The sequence below is a fragment of the Diabrotica virgifera genome, chromosome 7 (assembly GCF_917563875.1).
Source record: "Diabrotica virgifera virgifera chromosome 7, PGI_DIABVI_V3a".
Lineage (NCBI taxonomy): Eukaryota > Metazoa > Arthropoda > Insecta > Coleoptera > Chrysomelidae > Diabrotica > Diabrotica virgifera.
Genome location: NC_065449.1, coordinates 24,269,610 through 24,289,260, shown reverse-complemented (window position 1 = coordinate 24,289,260; position 19,651 = coordinate 24,269,610). Strand labels below are relative to the sequence as shown.

Below are 19,651 nucleotides of genomic sequence, written 5' to 3'. Positions count from 1 at the left end.
TACCAAGTACATTGCTCCAGAAAAGTACTCAGAGTACAATACTCAAAGTACAATTACCCGAATTTCTCGGGTACTTATTTCGAGTACATTCGAATGTAAAACCCGAAAAAAGGTAAGAAGGTAATACAGTAGACTTTCCCTATAACGAACACGGTTATTACGAGGTTTCGTTTATAACTAGGTACGCTAGATGTCCCATGAAATTCCTATTGAACTGTAACACCTCTATAACGAGGCATATTTGGTTATAACGAGGAAAAATGAAATAGAAGAATATGTTTCTTTACCTATTTTTAGCGCAGTAATGGCTATAAATAAACTGCCTGTATACAGATATCCCCAACAGCTGTGTGGTTATCGAGGCTAGTGCTGTAATAAAATCCACAGCCTATAAAAAAACTTCTTCCTAATTTATTTATTTTTCGACAGATATTGAATATTGTAGGAAATTTACAATTTATGATGGCCGAACGATTTATAACGAGGTAATTAGTTCCATTTCTGTTCTCGTTATAAAGGGAGTCTACTGTAATTATCTCTGCATCTCTAATTATATTTGAGGCGCTCAGAGAAACAGTGGCCTAACCCACAAATTGAGCATTTTTAGATTAATACATCAATAAATCCAGAAACATTGGATCTATTGATCAACAGTGGTCTACACAACCTAGCTTCATATTTGGCTAGATGGCACTATATAATTTATTGTTGCTTTGATAAATATACTGGAAATACGAATGCAACAGTGGCCTAACCCACAATTGTGTGGCTCAGGCCAATGTTGATTTTACAGTTAGTAAACATCTATCAACAAGTGTTCATCGTATCAGAATAATATGCATAATTCATAAGAATGACTTTTTTTTTAATTTTTAATTTTATAAAGTAATATTTAATAATACTAATTTAATTTGTCATATCAATTTCCTATTTAGTAGCCAATTTTGTGGCTTATTACTAACTAAAATAATAAATTAGATAGTAATACAAAGTATTAATTTTTTTTTTATTTAGCTAATGCCTCGAAAACTAATGGCCATTGGCATGGTAGGTACGGTAATTTTGAACAGTTAGGTACCTAGTGTCGTATGTAGTGTGTGTGTTGAGTAAGTGTCTTGTTACTTTGCAAAGTCGACGTCATTGTCTTTGCAAAGAGACGCTAATTGTATCCGAATGTCTGCGGTCCCTCCGGTGAGTACCGATCCCACAAGGACAGAAACTATATTCATTTATTAATTTATAATAAATGAAAAATTTCTTACCCTGGTGAGATTCGAACCCACGACCTTTCGGATTTTTTCGATCCAAAGGCAGGCGCTCCTACCACTGAGCCACGGAGGGGGTCAAAGTATTAATTTGTATTAATGTATTAATTAAAATAAATAATTTTTCTGCATATTATTCAATTTGTAAAGGTTGTTTCTGTCGGTAGCCTACTGTGTATAGGTAATGCTAACAATTACATACCATAATATTTTCTCGGAAGGCTTTGTACACAATGATGAAAGACGATACTACTTGTACGTGACGACCCAAAGATACCAAAAATGTAGGTATATTGCTAAGTAATAATAAAAATTTTTACTACCTAATAGTATTTTGAGAAATACTCAATAAACTTAATGCAAATTATTTAGTTTCTTTGATTATGTGAATAACACCTTAAACTTTTCTCAGGGTACTTATATGCAAATATCAACCCATCTTTTCAATAAATAAAATGAAAAGGTAGATTTACATAATTAATTAAGTCTTGATTGTAAGCAACAAAGTATCTGGAACGAGATCGATTTATTGTATTTCATTATTTTGTGCAAATACTATATAGTAGCACGTAGCACCTTTTTGTGTTTATTATTATAAATATTTAATAAAAGTGCTCTAACCTTAATCCAAAATGGATTACGAATTTTCTTTTAATGAAGTAGGTTTAATTATCCCATAACATACATTTTAAGTAACTAAAAAAATTAAAAATTCAGTAGTTATTGGTAAAAAACTTGGCCTATCCAACAATTTTAAATAAAGCAGCAGAGGCCTAACCCACATTTTTTCTTTAAATTACTATCAAAATTTTGCTCACTATGCATCATTCTAAACATAATAAGAACCGTAAAATGGGGTGACTTTGACCGATTTTATACTTTAATCCTATAAAAATCATATTTTAAATTTTGCTACATTTTTCTATATGCAAATATGTTATGGGTTTAGGCGTCTACTTTCAGTAGCTTAGATTATAATTACAAGAAAATAATCATGACTTAGAAAAAAAAAACAAAAAATGCCTTTGGTCAAGTTCACCCCATCTGGGTGATGCTGATGCTGATGAAGTTTGCATGCATTTTGCCTGTAAAATTATTTTTCTTGTAATTGGGGTTAATTTGACCGTTTTTTAAACCATTTTTTCTTAATTCGTTATATCGGTGGATTTAACAACCCTTGGAATATTAATTATTTTTTTTAATTATAAATGAATTCTTAGATATTTATAAATTTGAATCGTTAAAAATAATTTTAAAAATTTACAGGGTGGCTGAAGTATATCACAATAGATATTTTTCTATGTTTTCGGTCAAATTCACCCCAGCGGTCAAAGTAACCCCATTTATCTCAGTATAAATTTTAATTACCATAGTGTTAGAATACTATTAAATCAAATTTGAATACGCGTTTTTGCGTGTTGCTCTTAATTTGCACTCCCACATGCAGCGACAAGTTTAGACTTGCAAAAAGTACTCGGAAAATGTACTCGTATAATAAATGAGCTAAAATTTCGGCTATAATTTTGAATATTTTTTCGAGATTTTTGGCACACGTATTCGTAATATAATAAAGAATGGCGGTACAGAGCCCAATTTGAAAAATACATTAATATGTGGAAATTACTCTGTAATTAAATACAATATTAAAAAAAGAGTCTGTACCGCCATTAAGAAGAACAAAAAAATACACTTTTTCAAATAAACTTTTTTATCCGATGCCTAGATTTTGTGTCATTTTGGAACTACTAAAATTTTTTATTTCATTAGTAGTTCCAAAATGACACAAAATCTAGGCATCGGATAAACAAGTTTATTTGAAGAAAGTGTATTTTTTGTTCTTTTTAATGGCGGTACAGGCTCGTTTTTTAATATTATATTTAATTACAGAGTAATTTCCACATATTAATATATTTTTAAAATTGGGCTCTGTACCGCCATTCTTTATTATATTACGAATACGTGTGCCAAATATCTCGAAAAAATATTCAAATTTACAGCCGCAATCTTGGAACGCGTTTTCGCTACCTCTTGATTGCTACTGTTTCCTAATAAGCGCCACACAGTTTGGATTCAGAAGTGGACTGGGAACACGGGAAGCTTTGTTTGGTCTGAGTGTGTTAATGCAAAGATGTCTGGATGTAAACAAAGGCCTCTACGTAGGTTTCATAGATTTTGAGAAGGCCTTCGATAAAGTCAGACACCAAAAGCTGTATGAAATCCTAAGAAGCAAAAATCATCGACAGTCGCGACATTAACATCATATCCAGGTTGTACTGGGGACAAACAGCAAAAATCAAGGTTGATAATGAGTTAACCGAAGAAATTGAGATTCGTCGAGGTGTGCGTCAGGGTTGTGTGCTTTCTCCATTACTATTCAATATATATATAGCGAAACAATATGTCAGGAAGCGCTCCTAAAGCAAAACATTGGTAAGAACATTAATGGAGAGTTAATTAACAATATACGATACGCTGATGACACGCTAATAGTAACAGATAACATAGCAAATTTACAGTATTTGATGGAAAACATAAACACTCATACCAATAAGTATGGTCTAAAACTGAACATCAAAAAGACTAAATTCATGATTGTAACAAAGAAGCTATACACCAATGTGAATTTAACCATAAATAATCAGCCAATTGAAAGAGTTACGTCCTACAAATATTAAGGTGTTTGGTTCACTGATGCTAATGACCAGACAAGAGAAATTAAGAGGCGAATAGAGATAGCGAGACAATCGTTTGTCAAAATGAACAAGTTCCTATGCAACAGGGACATAAATATAAGCTTAAGAACGAGAATGTTAAGGTGCTATATTTTCTCCGTTCTGCTGTACGGCATGGAAGCTTGGACACTGAAAAAGGTAAACATCAAAAACATTGAAGCATTCGAGATGTGGTGCTACAGGAGAATGTGGAAAATACCATGGACAGCAAGAGTAACAAATCAAGATGTTTTGCTGAAGATCGGGAAGGAATGCAAAGTCATAAAAACCATACAAACGAAAACACTGGAATATCTAGGCCACATAACGAAAGGACAAAATTACTCCCTGTTAAGACTCTTAATCCAAGGAAAAATCTCGAGAAAGTATCTCGAGAAGTAGGAGGATTTCCTGGTTGCGAAATTTAAGGGAGTGTTATGGGTGCAGTTCAATACAGTTGTTCAGAGCTGCAGCCAACAAAGTTAAGATTGCTGTGATGCTAGCCAACCTCCGATAGGAGACGGTACTGCAAGAAAAAGATGTGAAAATGGTGTTTGAAGGATTAGATACAACTACGAGATATATCACAGATATAAACATATATTTGGTGGTAAAGACGTAGTATCTCTTATATAAATAAGAAGACTAAGATGGGCAGGACATTTAGCAAGATCACAGCAGAACAACCTTCCTAGAAGAATCCTTATGTCACAACATGTGAAAAGTAGAAATAGGGGTCGGTCAAAACTCAGATGGAAGGATGGTGTAGATGAGGATGGTAGAAAAATAGGCGCAGCAAACTGGCAACAGTTGGCAATGGATAGAACTCATCATTATCTTTGCCTTATCCCTATGCGGGGTCGGCTTCCCTAATTGCATTTCTCCACACAATTCTATCTTGGGTCATATCAATGTCATTCCCCTTTACCAACATGTCCTGCCTTATCGTCTCCCCCCAGGTCTTCTTTGGTCTTCCTCTCCTACTCCTTCCAGGAATCTGAACTTCAGCTATTCTTCGTATTGGGTGATTAACGTCTCGACGTTGAACATGACCAAACCATCTTAACCTATGCTCTCTCATTTTGGCATAAATTGGTGGCACACCTAGACTTCTCCTAATATACTCATTTCTAATTTTATCCTTCTTTGTCACTCCACTCATCCATCTAAGCATTCTCATTTCCGCCACATGCATTAGTTGTTCGTCTTTCTTTTTCACTGCCCAACATTCAGTTCCGTACATCATAGCCGGTCTTATGGCTGTTTTATAGAATTTTCCCTTCAGCTTCATTGGAATTTTTCTGTCACACAACACACCACTCGCTTCTTTCCACTTCATCCATCCAGCTCTAATTCTACTGCATGCATCTCCATCTATTTCTCCATTATTCTGTAATACCGAACCCAGGTACTTAAAACTATTGCTTTTTACAATCAGTTCACCATCCAAAGATACCATTTTATTTGTAGTAACTCCATTTTTAAATGAACATTCCAAATACTCTGTTTTTGTCCTACTAAGTTTTAAACCTTTTTCCTCCAGAGCTTGCCTCCACTGTTCCAGTTTTTGTTTCAAGTCTCTTTCACTATTTCCTACTAACACGACATCATCAGCATACATTAAGCACCATGGAATGTTACCCTGTAGTTTCGCTGTTATCTGGTCCAAAACTAATGAGAATAAATACGGACTAAGCACAGAGCCTTGGTGCAATCCTACTTTCACATGAAATTTATCAGTCTCTCCCACACCTGTCCTAACACTAGTCGTTACTCCCTCATACATATCCCTCACAATCTTTACATATTCACCAAGGACTCCTTTCTTATTGAGTGCTTACCACAGAATCTCTCGAGGAACTCTATCATATGCTTTCTCAAGATCAATGAATACCATATGAGCGTTTGTTTCTTTACTCCTGTATTTTTCCATCAACTGCCTTATAATGAAAATTGCATCTGTTTTTGATCTGCCCTGTATAAAGCCAAATTGATTCTCGGATATTTCGGTCTCTTCACGTATCCTTCTATCAATTACTCTCTCCCATATTTTCGTGGTGTGGCTAAGCAGTTTTATAGCCCTGTAGTTTGTACATTGTTGTATATCTCCTTTGTTTTTGTAAATAGGCTACAGTAGACTGCTTCTCCATTCGTCTGGCATTTGCCCAACTTCTATAATTCTATTAAATAGACCTGCTAGCCACCTTATTCCTGTCTCTCCCAATGCTCTCCATACTTCCCCAGGAATATCATCTGGTCCTACCGCTTGTCTTTTCTTTATTTTTTGAAGCGCTTGAGCCACTTCCTCGTTTGTTATTTTGGTGACAATTGCTGCTACTGTCTCCGTTCACTCTACAGGCTGTCTGTCGAATTCTTTATTTAATAAGCTGTCAAAGTACTTTCTCCATCTCTTTTTGACATCCCTTTCATGAACTAGTATTTTATTATTTTCATCTCGGATACATCTAATCTGATTAAAATCTTTTGCTTTCTTTGCTCTCTGTTTGGCTATTTTATATATCTTCGTTTCGCCTTCCCTGGTATCAAGTTGATCGTATAGGTTTGAATACGCTTCTGCTTTGGCTTTTGCTACTGCTACTTTTGCTTCCTTTTTCGCCACCATATATGTAGTTTTGAAGATCCGTGTCGGATCTGGTTTCTTGCCACTTTTTATATAATTTTCTCTTCTCTTTTATTTTCCTTGTACTTGGCAATGGATAGAACTGACTGGCGTAATAGACTTGGGAAAGTTGAGGCTCTATTATAGGGCTATAGTACCATTGATGATGATTATTGTGAACTGTAGTGTGCTTAGTTCACACTCTTAGCGACAAACTGGTATCGTAAAAGTTCTATAGACTCTTTTGCTCTTCTTGATATACGTCCACTTTGTTCCACTTCGGAAATGGAAACGTCAAATAAACTTATTTTAAAATAAAATTGTGGCTTATTTCCACCAAAAATATCAAACTGCATTAAGATGCGACAAAAAATAAGTTTATAACGAATTAAATATTATTTATTAATATGTACTTAAACAATTAGAAACCAGTCATTAAAATATTATTCAAACATATGTATTTAAATTGTAAAACATTTATCATTTTGTAGCCAACATCTTTTTTTTACAGCATTTTCAAGGTAATGAATTTAGAATAATTTTAAACAATTTGTATCCGTTTACAAAAATTATTGATTTTATTAACAAAATATATTTAACCATTTGATTACTATTCTTTTATAATAAATAGAAATGCGGATTTAAAGATAGGTTGATATTATAATTGATTGATGATTGTAGTGTAAACAATAGTTTAAGAATTATATAATACTGTCACGGTTATACAGCGAGTTTCATAGAATTAGATATTTCTGAAAATAATAATGATATAAATTCCTTAATAATATAAAGGGTGTCCCAAAATTGACGAAACACTGGTTTTCTTTTGTTTAAGTTTTAATTTTTTCATTGAATCATAAAGTACGTAACATGGGTCATGTATGGAACAGCACATCAGGCTAAAATGCGTATTCATGGCATATACGTATAGTCTAGTAAAATAAAATTACACTACATGTAAATCAAAATGTAAATTCGTACAGGTTGAAACAAATTTTATATCAAAGTTTAGGTGGGTACAAAAGATATTTTCAAAAAAGTATCCAAATCATAAAAGGGGATCATTGTTTAAATAATTAAAAAGTGGTCATTTTTGCAAAAAAATTACTTTTTTAACTGCTGAAGTCATTCAATTACTAATGAAGGTCTACAGAATTATTTTCTGCAAAGTTGAATGGTAAATATTTCACATAAGACTTACTAAATTAAATTTGACCCCCTATTTATTTAAATAATTATACATAAAACTTTAAAAACAAATTTGCAAAAAAATATTTTTAGCGTTTTAAATAAGCACTATAAGATATATTATTTTACTGGAGAAGTTGCGCTATATTATCAGTATTAATTAAAAAAAAATGGTCCAAAAATATTTAATATTTTTGGGATATTGAGTTTGTTTATTAAATGTTACTCTATTTTCAATTGCAAAAACGCGGTTGTTGCCAAAGAAATATTCACCTGTATTAAACCTTATTATTTTTATTTTTATGTATATTTTCGACAAATGTATAGATACATTCAAATTTCAATTAAACTTCCCCCTAAAATGACATTTGAAAATTATTCAAATTTGTTTAAAACTTGTTTTTTTAATAACGTCGCGGGGATTAAATATTTTGAAATGCCGTTTCCATAATTGGGTTCCTGGGAATTTTTCACTAATTAACAAATTTTTTTGTCTTTTTTTCCTCTTCTTTTTTTTCCTTGAAGTTATACTACTACGTGCCCTTTTAGGGTTAAGTTTCATTAAGAATGTTGAATCTCAAGTTGTAGATTCTAGACCTAAAAATATTAAGATTGGTCTAAAATCACTTTAATAAAATGTGGCTACTTACTGAGTTACAGGGTGTTTTATTTAAAAATTTAAAAATTATTTTTACCAAGTACTTTTAAACTATTTGACGTATCCTTATCATACTTGGCAAAAAGTGTGAGTATTCTACAGTCTACTAAATTGTGATAAATAAAAGTTTCAATCTACTACCAGAGGCGTACGACAGGGAATAGTTAATGGTTAACCCTTCCCAAATTCTACGCCACTGAGGGAAATACTATTTCAGCGAAATTTTCTGATTCTCCAATACTTTTTGTGTAAATAATATACTCTTTACTAGTAACGATTAAGTCATTAGTTTTCGAGATATTGGACGTTTAAAATGAAACATAGTTATTTTGATTCATTAATAATTCATTCATTTTAAACTTCCAATATCTCGCAAACTGATGATTTTTTCGATACCAATAAAGTTATTTACATACAAAGTATTGGAGAATCTAAAAATTTCGCTAAAATAGTAATTCACTCAGTGGCGTAGAATTTGGGAAGGGTTAATCATTCACTATCCCCTGTCGTACGCCTCTGGCACTAGCTAGAAACGATTATTAATCACAATTTAGTACGGTGTATAATAGCCACACTTTCTGCCAAGTATGAAAAGGATACGTCAAATAGTTTTAAATTACTTGGTAACAATAATTTTTAAATTTTTAAATAAAACACCCTGTAACTCAGTAAGTAGCCACATTTTATTTAAGAGATTTTAGTTAAATCTTAATATTTTTAGGTCTATAATCTACAACTCATAGATTCAATATTCTTAATGAAATTTAACCCTAAAAGGGCCCGTAGTAATATAACTCCAAGAAAAAAAAAAGAAGAAGAAAAAACGACAAAAAAATTTTGTTAATTAGTAAAAAATTCCCAGGAACCCAATTATCGAAACGGTATTTCAAAATACTTAATCCCCGCGACGTTATTAAAAAAACAAAATATAAACAAATTTGAATAATTTTCAAATGCCATTTTAGGGGGGAGTTTCGTTGAAATTTGAATTTGTAAATGCATTTATCGAAATTATCGATAAAAATCAAAATAACGAGATCTTATTCAGGTGAATATTTCTTTGGCAACAACCGCGTTTTTGCAATTGAAAATATAGTAACATTTAATAAACAAATTCAATATCTCAAAAAATATTAAATATTTTTTGACCAATTTTTTTTGCTTAATACTGGTAACATAGCAGAACTTTTTCTGTAAAAAAAGATATTTTATAGTGTTTATTTAAAACGCTAAAAATAATTTTTGGCAAATGTGTTTTTAAAGTTTTATATACAATTATTTAAATAAAGAGGGGGTCAAATTTAATTAAGTAAGTCTTATGTGAAAGATTTACCCTTCAACTTTACAGAAAATAATCCTACTGACTTTGATTGGTAATTGAATGACCTCAGCAGTTAAAAAAGTAATTTTTTTGCAAAAATGACCCCTTTTTAATTATTTAAACAATGATCCCCTTGTATGATTTGGATACTTTTTTGAAAATATCTTTTGTATACACTTAAACTTTGATATAAAATTTGTTTCAACCTGTGCGAATGTACATTTTGCCTTTTTTTATTTTATTAGACTAGTACTCTTTTGTCTAAATGTTACATGACTGTTTTGTACAAATGTGACTGAATTTCAATGATAATAGGGCATATAATCAAGCGAGAGAAAATGCACCAGAAAAGTTTTTGACTGAAAAGGACTGATGGAGCAACGAGCTGGAGGAAAACTGAGACTTAAGTAATATCAAGAAAATTTAGAACAAGGAGTATAGTTGCCAGAGACACGGTTGAATGACGGCTCTATCTTTTGTACAAAATTATGTAGTTCCTCTTTCATAGCGAATTTTGCTCTATATACTACGTAGGGGAATTTGAGTCAAAGTGAACCGTTGGGGCAAAGTGAACTATCTTTTTAAATTTTAAATTATTCGCGCCAGTAATACAGTTTCAAACGTAAATTTAATATATTTAAGTTGGTAACAGTGTGCTTACGACGAGAACACGTTTGACGAAAGCTGCTAAGTTGTGGATGAAATTTTTATTTTATCGTGATAAAATTCTAATCTGGTAAGTGTGTAATCTAATGTATAACTCAACTAGTTATTATTACATTCAAACGTTGTTAATCTATTATGTGAGGCATCTAATTAGAGATAGTTTTGCAAGAAAACGAAGATGATATGTAATGGCAGTTTCACATTAACATCAAATGTCAAAAAAGTACTAGTGTGGGGTAAAGTGAAGTTTTTCATCAGGGGTAAAGTGATCCTAGGTTCACTTTGCCCTCACTATTGTTTTGTAGTAGGTAGATTTGTAGAATGTGTTTATTGAAGGTTGAAGGTTAGAAACTATATTTAGTCGGGATTTGTAAATCTCGGTTTAATAATTATCCGAGATTATTTTACTAATTCTTGTATCGCCTAAAATTAAACCGGATAAAAAATTACTATAAATATATTTTTAAATTAGTTGTTTGCTGGAGTGAGTACACTTTTAATGTTGAGAATTTTCTCTTTAAGGTAAAATGGTTAGAACGTATGTTCTTAAAAGCAATCAACAGTCTTGGTCAGAGGAATCGATGAAAAATGCTATTGATGCTGTTCGGGGGGGGAACATTAAAATATAAAGCAGCTGCTACACAGTTTAATGTGCCACCAGCAACGTTATTCCGAAGACTGAAACTAGATAGAACATCTGACCTGGCAGCAAAGAAAGGGCTGGGTAGATTTAGAACAATGTTTACGCCAGAACAGGAAAACGAATTAAATGAGCGTGTGCTTGACATGGAACGATATTTGTTTGGTTTAACGATTCAGAATTTTAGGCACCTTGCCTATCAATATGCTGACAGAAATAATATTCCGCACACTTTTTCTCAAGAAATACAAACTAAGAGGAAAAGACTGGGTTTCCAAATTTATGCAAAGACACCATAACTTATATCTTCGAACGCCGGAGGCAACATCTGCAGCCCGAGCATCTGCATTTAATCAAGTAAATGTCAAAAAGTTTTTTGATCTTTTAAAACATCTTATATGGACACTTACAAATTTTCTCCCAGTAGAATTTATAACTGTGACGAAACCGGAATTAGTACAGTTCCAAATAGACAGTCCAAAGTGTTATCTCTTAAAGGAAAAAAACAGGTCGGTAGCCTCTCATCTGCAGAGCGAGGTACACTCATCACTGCCGAAATTTGTTTTAATGCAGCAGGTCAATATTTACCACCTCTGCTGATATTCCCTCGTGTAAAAAATAATCCCAACTTCTCAAGGAGTCTACCACCTGAAAGTATAGTAGTTCCTCATCCTTCAGGTTGGATGCAAAGTGATATTCTTGCACCAACATGGTTCACACATTTTATAAAATATGCTAAGCCAACAGAAGAAGACCCAGTGTTACTTATTTGTGACGGTCATTCAACACATGTTAAAAATTTAGATTTGATTTTAATGGCAAGAAAAAGTAACTACAATTCCCCCACATACGTCTCATCGTTTGCATCCTCTTGATGTTGCGTTTATGTTTCCGTTGAGTTCATATTATAGCCAGGGTGTTAAGAATTGGCTAAGAAATAATCCTGGTAAAGTCGTGACGATACCTACATGATGTGAGCGAAATATTTGGTCAAGCATATATGAGAGCTGCAACACTTGAAAATGCTTTATCCGGTTTTAAAAAAACGGGAATTTGTCCTTATGATAACAACATTTTTCCAGATATGTCATTTGCGGCTGCAGAGGTTACTGACCGTCCTCTTTTAACTCAAAATAATGACAATGGCGGTTTAGAAAATATCACTCGTGATACTGAAGATGTTGCCGACCGCTGTAATGCACCCAAAAATGATCATGTTTGGGCTGGCAGTTTCAGTACAGTTAGTAAGAAAAACAGAACAAATGAAAATCTACCGCCACTATCCACTAATAAATTGTATGGACATACTTCACAAATAAAACAAACTCGTTCAACATCTAATGAAGTTCAAGGCGCTGTCAAAAATTCAAACATTTTAGACAACTTGGTGCCATCAAGAGATGTATCGCCTATCCATAAACCCTCTAGCTCGTCACATTATCAACTGCAAAATATTACGGTAGCTAACGAACTCCATACCACAAGCTCAGCCAATTTTAGCCAAGCGATATACCCAAGAGATATAATGCCTGTCCCTAAAGTAGCTCCTAAAACTGCTCTGAGAAAGGAAAGAAAATAGGATCTACAACGGTAATAACATCTTCCCCTTACCTTGCTGACCTGAAGGTAGAAAAAGAACAACAGAAGGCAAAAATAGTGAAAAAAGAAAAAAAAGTTGCAGTAAAACGAAAAATTGCTGTTCCAGAATCTTCTGACTCCGAAGACCATGATGTTGATGACGCCCACTTGTGGAAGTTTCCAGTGACACGGAAACCTTCAGTGATGAAGATGTTGAAATTTTGCAAACAAACCAGCTTACTGCAGTTCCAACGAAAAATGTGTTTGCCGAAGATTTTATATTAGTTGAACTAACAAATGATAAAATAAAAAAAGAATTGTTGCCCAAGTTAAAGATCCATTAAAAAACGATTATGAAGTAAAATTTACGAGACAGTACAGAGGAAACTGGAAGATCTTCGTCTTTCCAGAGGTAGATGATATCTCGGTAATAACTGCATCTCAAATCATGGGAAAGCTTCGCTCTAAAAGACTCAGATATGGAAGAATCCAGTTTATATAGAATCTTTTATGTTTTAAGTTTGTTTAATTGTATTTCCTGATTAAATATTTAATTGATCTGATATGTTTTACTTTGCCCCAAAAACAAAGTTCACTTTGCCCCGCCTGAGGGGCAAAGTGAACTTTTTGCGACTTTTGGGAAATATGTTTACAGCATATTACATAAAACTGTTTTTTAGTTTTTAGATATTGGAATATGTAGCCAAATGGTTCTGCTATCGTATGAACAAAAAATAGTCGTAATTATTATTTTCGTATAAGTCATATTATTTGACAAATCTTAACTGGTTCACTTTGCCCCGACTTCCCCTATATTGTGTTTGATGTATGCACTTTCAACCAATCCACTAACACTCCTATGAGCCTCAATGCGCTTTGTATGTACCACAATGCTAAGATGGCATGTAGTATTATATTATATAATTTTTAGTACATAACATCATTTCTATTCTGTAGACGGATTGGATAAATTCGTCCGTTCGTCATACCTTGAGATTTATATGTCTCAAATGCTTTTATTGCCTATTTGGCTCGTCTTCATCTACCACGTCTTTTGCCATAAAGCAATTTTCCCAAAAACTTTCAAGTTATGCTCTCCTGTTATGTGAATCACGATATTTTATGTCCAGAGCATCAGCTTAATAGACTGCAGAAAGTGTATCTAACTTAAAAAGTTTTTTTAGATGTGTGAATTTTCCGAGTATACTCAACTTTTGGAATGTTTATATACTTATCTGAGGGTTCTTAGGTTCCTGAGAGTCCTAGGGTCCCGAGGGTCTTGATATTTCTGCAGATCGTTCTATCTTCTCGCAGCATCTTCTCTACAATTTCCTTTTTGCATTTCTGTTTCCTATTATATTCAGTGATCATCATCATCAACAACTATTCCATCCATTGGTCGGATGTAAGCCACGCTTAGGTGTGCATTTCTATTCACTGTTTTTTACATCCATTCGTGACCGGCCATTCAATTGATGTCATCACTCCATGGTTTGATGTCTACCTCTACTTCTGCTACTTGGCCTTGGTCGTTATTCAAGAATTTGCTTCGTACAACGGTTGTCTTCCATTATTCCTGTTTGTCCTGCCCAGTTCCATTTTAACACGGCGACCTTCTGGATCACATTTTTGTTACTTACCTTTTGATCGTCTTATTATCTCTGTATTGGATTTGTCATCACTGAATATTGAGAATTTTCCGTTCCACAGCTCTCTGAGTCACTGAAGTTTGTGTCACATTCATGGTTCCAGTCCTAAACCCGCAACAAACAGTGACACATTGGGGACAGTCATATGTGGGTTCTAAGTACCTCAAATGACGCAATTTTGACGATTAATTAAAGTGAAAATCTGTTTCATCGCTTGGATTGATTTTGCTCGAAAAATCAGCATCCAATTGTTGATGTTCAATAATTCATTCAACATTTCTCTTTGCTGGGAATGGTAATTAGGCTTCAGTTTTTGTGTCAATAGATGGCTAGGGCATGTAATCAAGAGAGAGGGAAATGCACCAGAAAAGTTTTTGAACGAAGCGTACAAGTTTCAGTTCCATACGTCAGAAGGTATGAAGGTTTTTGCCTTTAAAGTATTTGTTAGGTTTATATTATTTATTGATACACTCTATATAACACTTATGTAAGGATGAAAATAATAACACTTTATATGTTAATAGCTTAATAGCTTGTAAATTTACATGTTTTGTAAATTTTAGGAAAACGTAAATTACATTTTGCGATATAAAAATATATCAAACAAGTTTGTTTTCAAAACATTATTTTATGGTTTTAATAAACTTGGATATTATATTATCTTTAAACAATTTAATTGCGGCATTTCTAAGACTTGGTTATTGGAAATCTTTAAAGTGGAGGCTATATAACAAATTAAAGAATGTTGGGCAAATACAATTTTTTTAAATCATAATTTTGTTAAACAATTTCTTCTTAATATGGGACTATTTTTTCATTCTCACAATTTTAGTAAACTCTAGTAAACTATATTAGAAGAAAACCGAGCCGTACATAGTTTTTGGATAATGCTAATAGATGTAATCAACAGTCTAAAACTAAATAGTTTGGACTTATGCATTTTTCATATTAGGCCAACGATTTGTAATGAGCTGCCAGTTGAAAACAAACAACATCATACCATCAACAACATAGCATATAACATCAACATAACAACAGTACATTTAATAAAAATAAAAACCTTATTTTGTAAAAGGTATATTTAAAATACTTAAAAAGGGCTGTATCACAACAAAGCGTTTTCGGAATCAATATTCCATCATCAGTGTTATCACAGGTTTACATGCTTTAAGCCAGAAAAATGTACGGGTAAAAACCCTTAAATTGATTTTAAACAGTTGGGGTTACATTATGTTATCCAATTTTAAAGGATGTTAAAAATATTTCCAGATTAACCCCTGGCATCACATGACATCAACCATATTGGTTGGGAAGTTGTAGGTAGAACCTTACATGGCAGAGTTTAGGTGACAACTATCACAAGGAATTTTTCCTTGTGATATTTTTAACAGTACATTAATTGTTAAGAAAACGCCCAATCACATAATTTTTTCTTATGTACTTAACAATAATTATACAACAATAACTTCTTATGTAACTTATGTCTATATGCAAAAATAAATTTTTGAATGTATAGTACTTCGCCTCATTACTTTCTTTCTGTTTCTGAAGCACCCGGTTTGGATAAGTAGGCAAACATTATGAAACCAAAAATAAACTTCTTATAAAAGGAACGATTTCAACTTTCACTGTAGTGCATATTTATTTACACTTTAGTTTTTTGAGAATTAGGTAATGTAAAGAGATTCTACATACAGAGTGTTTATGACAGATTTTACAATGTTTTTTTATATAAATGTTTATATTGATATCCAATATAATAGCATCGAATATTGTTTTACGGAAACAAAACAAAATATCAGTCAAACAAAATGTCGCCTAAGGCGACAGTACAATAGCTATTTGTATAACAAGGGAGGAAAGTGCTACTTTTCCTCCCGAGAATGAAGTTTATTGCCCGACGCGTAGCTGAGGGCAGTAATCATTCGAGGGAGGAAAAGGCACTTTACTCCCATGTTATACATATGATTTTTCCACCTTCCTCAAATATCAAGTAATTTTTTAATTTTTAAATAATTTATTTATATAACTAACTGACAAAATCTATTAGATCACTAAAACTAACAAGTAGGTACAGTATAACTGTCAAATGTCAAATATAAGTCAAATTATTAATGTAAACATTGTTAAATCAAAATAACAATTTACTGTTTTACATTCTGCAAAATACAGGGTGCTCTATAAATAAACGTAAAAATTTATAGATACTTACGTAATAGATAATAGAATATTGTATAGGGCGTCAATTAGTTATTTCATCAATGAAATACCATGACGTCACTTTTACTTTTCCTCCCTGGGGAAGAAAAGTACTTTCCCTCCCTAGGGAGGAAAAGTACGACTTTGCTCCCTGCAATCAGGTCAGGAAAAGTTTACTTTCGTTAGAGGTAGGTGGAAAAAAATTTTAAAACGCTTTGAGGAAACTGAATGAGTAAAAAATGGCATTCGAACATTTAGATCAAAAAATATTATAAATTATAATAAAACTTCAGATTTAATGTAGAATTTCATTGCAGATTCACATACAGAAGGTTAGGTAATATTGAGTAGCCACCTCGTTCACACGATTTAAATCCCAAATATTATTTTTATTGGGGAGACTTGAAAAGTAGAAGTTAGAAAACTAAATCAGTAAGTGTTACAGAGCTAAATAAAAGAATTATCGATGAGTAAAAAATATTACTTTCTAGAGAAACATGAAGAAATGTAATAGTAGATCTTTAGCCTACCAAAGTTTAAGATCCTGATAAATTAATAACGGAGGACATTGTGAACCTTTGATTAGTAGACATTAGTTTGGTAATGTAGCAAACTTTTAGATATTGAAAAAGTGGACAAAATAAAATATTCGGAAGATCTAAATCCCAAATAAGAAATTTGATCAAAATAGAGCAATTAAGATCTCAAGATCAACAACTCAATCTGCAAATTCGGTATCGGATGATAAATATATCCACTTTATTATTTTTTATGATGCCAAAGCTTGGACTGTTAATGCTGATTATTGAGAAAGCTGTAAGCTTTTGAGATGTGGCTTTTGAGGAGAATTTTGAAAATACCATGGGCCGATCACATTACGAACGATATGGTGGTACACAGAATGGAAAGAGACAGACAACTTTTTACCACCAGTAAAAGACGAAAAAAAGTATATTTGGGACACATACTTAAAAATGATAAGTACGTGTTGTTACAGTTACTTATGAACCGTAAAATCGAAAAATAAGGAGTTCTGGTAGACAAATATCATGGTTAAAAACATTTGATCAAGATTTCAATAAAGGTACAATAATAGAGGATTTTGTATTTAAAAATCCAAAGTGAAAAATGATACCAAAAAATAATAAATCTGGTAACGTTAGAAACGTCAAATTTCAAAACTTCATAATATGTATTACAAAATAGGTGTTGTTGTTTATTTGGGTTTATATGACTGCGGACACTAAATCCATTCGCCAAACAAAATAGGTGTACCTATATCACTGTTTTTGTATACTTTGGGCTTTAAATTTTAGAGGAAATTAGACCTTTCCTGGCTTTTGGTCCAGTTGGTATAATATATTTTAATATAAATATATCGCACACCTAGTTCAATAGCGTCACAAGTGAAAAACACAATATTCTCGAGAAATGAGCAACACGTTCTGTAGCAAACGCGTTATGCCCTGTAAACAATTTATTTTGAGAATGACTGGCTTCGAAATTACAATTTAGGTAGCATATTATACAGTTATTCGCTGGATCTTATTACAATTTATTAAAAATAAAACGTTATTATGATTTTGATAGTTATGACGATATTGCATTGTGAAGAAAGTCATTTATAAAACGATACCTAGGAGATACGGCGGCAATATAATGAAAAAAGCAATTGATTTTTGCAGTTGTGGCTGTATTGAATTACATCGGTTGTATAGTGGCAGTGTATATTATCGCCACATCTCTCTTGATTTTTGCAGTTGTGGCCATATTGAACGTATTGAATTACATCCGTTGTATTGTGGCAGTGTATATTATCGCCACATCTCCCAGTTATGGCCATATTGCATTTTCAAAACCTCCAAAAACCCTACAGTGAAATACCGAAGTAACTTACTTTATACTTATCCAAAACAATATTTTAGTTCAGGCTGTATTGAATTAGATGGGCCATTATATAGGCAATATTTTACAGCCTTAACCCAAAATTCGAATTTTTTGCAGTTGTGGCACAATTGAACTAGGTGTGCGATATTATGGTTATTAAATATAAATATTAAAAATAATTGTTATTTTGATAACAGCCCTTTCTGCTGCTATGTAGACGAAAAAAAAAAGAAATTTAAATAACAGTAATAGTAATTTTTTTCTTAAGGCCTAGTAAGCTAAAGATCCTCTATCATCACATGAAATACCCTGTCTATGTTTATATAAAATTTATATCGTTAAGTATGCATTTACGCATTTTACACGACAAGACAACTTATCAAACGTTTTAATCAAATCAAATTTGTCGGCTAGAGTTTGTTTGTATAAAAATGGGCACAAAAATAAGACAACAATAAAAACTGGGTCAACTTACCTTAAGACAAAAGGCTGGTGGTTTATATCACGCTGTAAACAACGTATTGTTATACTTGGAAAATATCACACTAAAGTAATCACAAATTTGTGTCACAATCACAGTCTATAACTCATTCATATTATGTACACGAATTATTATCACCCACGCCTTCTTTTCCATTACAACTCTGAACATTACACTGTGGTGACAAAATCATTTGAAATTTGGATACTGTTAAAAGAAATAAATGTATAAAGTCGTTTTTCAAGATCAAGTCCGTTTTTTTTTTCAAGTTCAAGTTTGTGGTTTTCTTTTGTTTTCAAGTTTGAGGCAGACTCGACCGTCGTGTTTAGCACGAGAGAGTGTTGTTGTTGTGTGGAGATGGCGCTTGGACGATTATTTTTTTAAGAATGGGAGTAAAACATGATATTATACTCATTAAACATTCGGGTCTGGGAAATCCTGCTGGCTAGCACGCCTACCCACTTGATTGGAAGGGAGAAATGTGATTCAGGAGGCTTGGCCAGTAGCGTCACTGGGTCCTTTTAAAAATGCTAACGAAATTTTCGCGATGTTGAACAACTGGTTTTAGCCTGATCAAATAAAATAAAATTAAAATTTAATTTAATTCCGTACCGGCTGGAACAAATTTTTTATCAAGGTTTAGGTGAAAACAAAAGATATTTTTAAGAAAGATCATTGTTTATGAATGATCTGCTAATGAAAAATGGGTCATTTTTACACACAGTTTACTTTTTTAACTTCTGTGGTAATTCATGTTTTTATGAAGTTTTTTGCGAGTTTTTTCTGCA

At 32.6% G+C, this 19,651-nt stretch overlaps 1 protein-coding gene across 1 annotated transcript in view; it reads right to left on the bottom strand.

Moving 5' to 3' along the window:
- LOC114324795 (serine protease gd-like) overlaps window positions 1–19,260 on the bottom strand; it is a 66,264-nt gene extending 47,004 nt beyond the window's left edge. The window contains exon 1 of the mRNA XM_028272642.2: window positions 18,858–19,260. The gene's annotated coding sequence lies outside the window, so the exon portion shown is untranslated. The remainder of the gene's footprint in view (window positions 1–18,857) is intronic.
- Window positions 19,261–19,651: the final 391 nt, after the last annotated feature.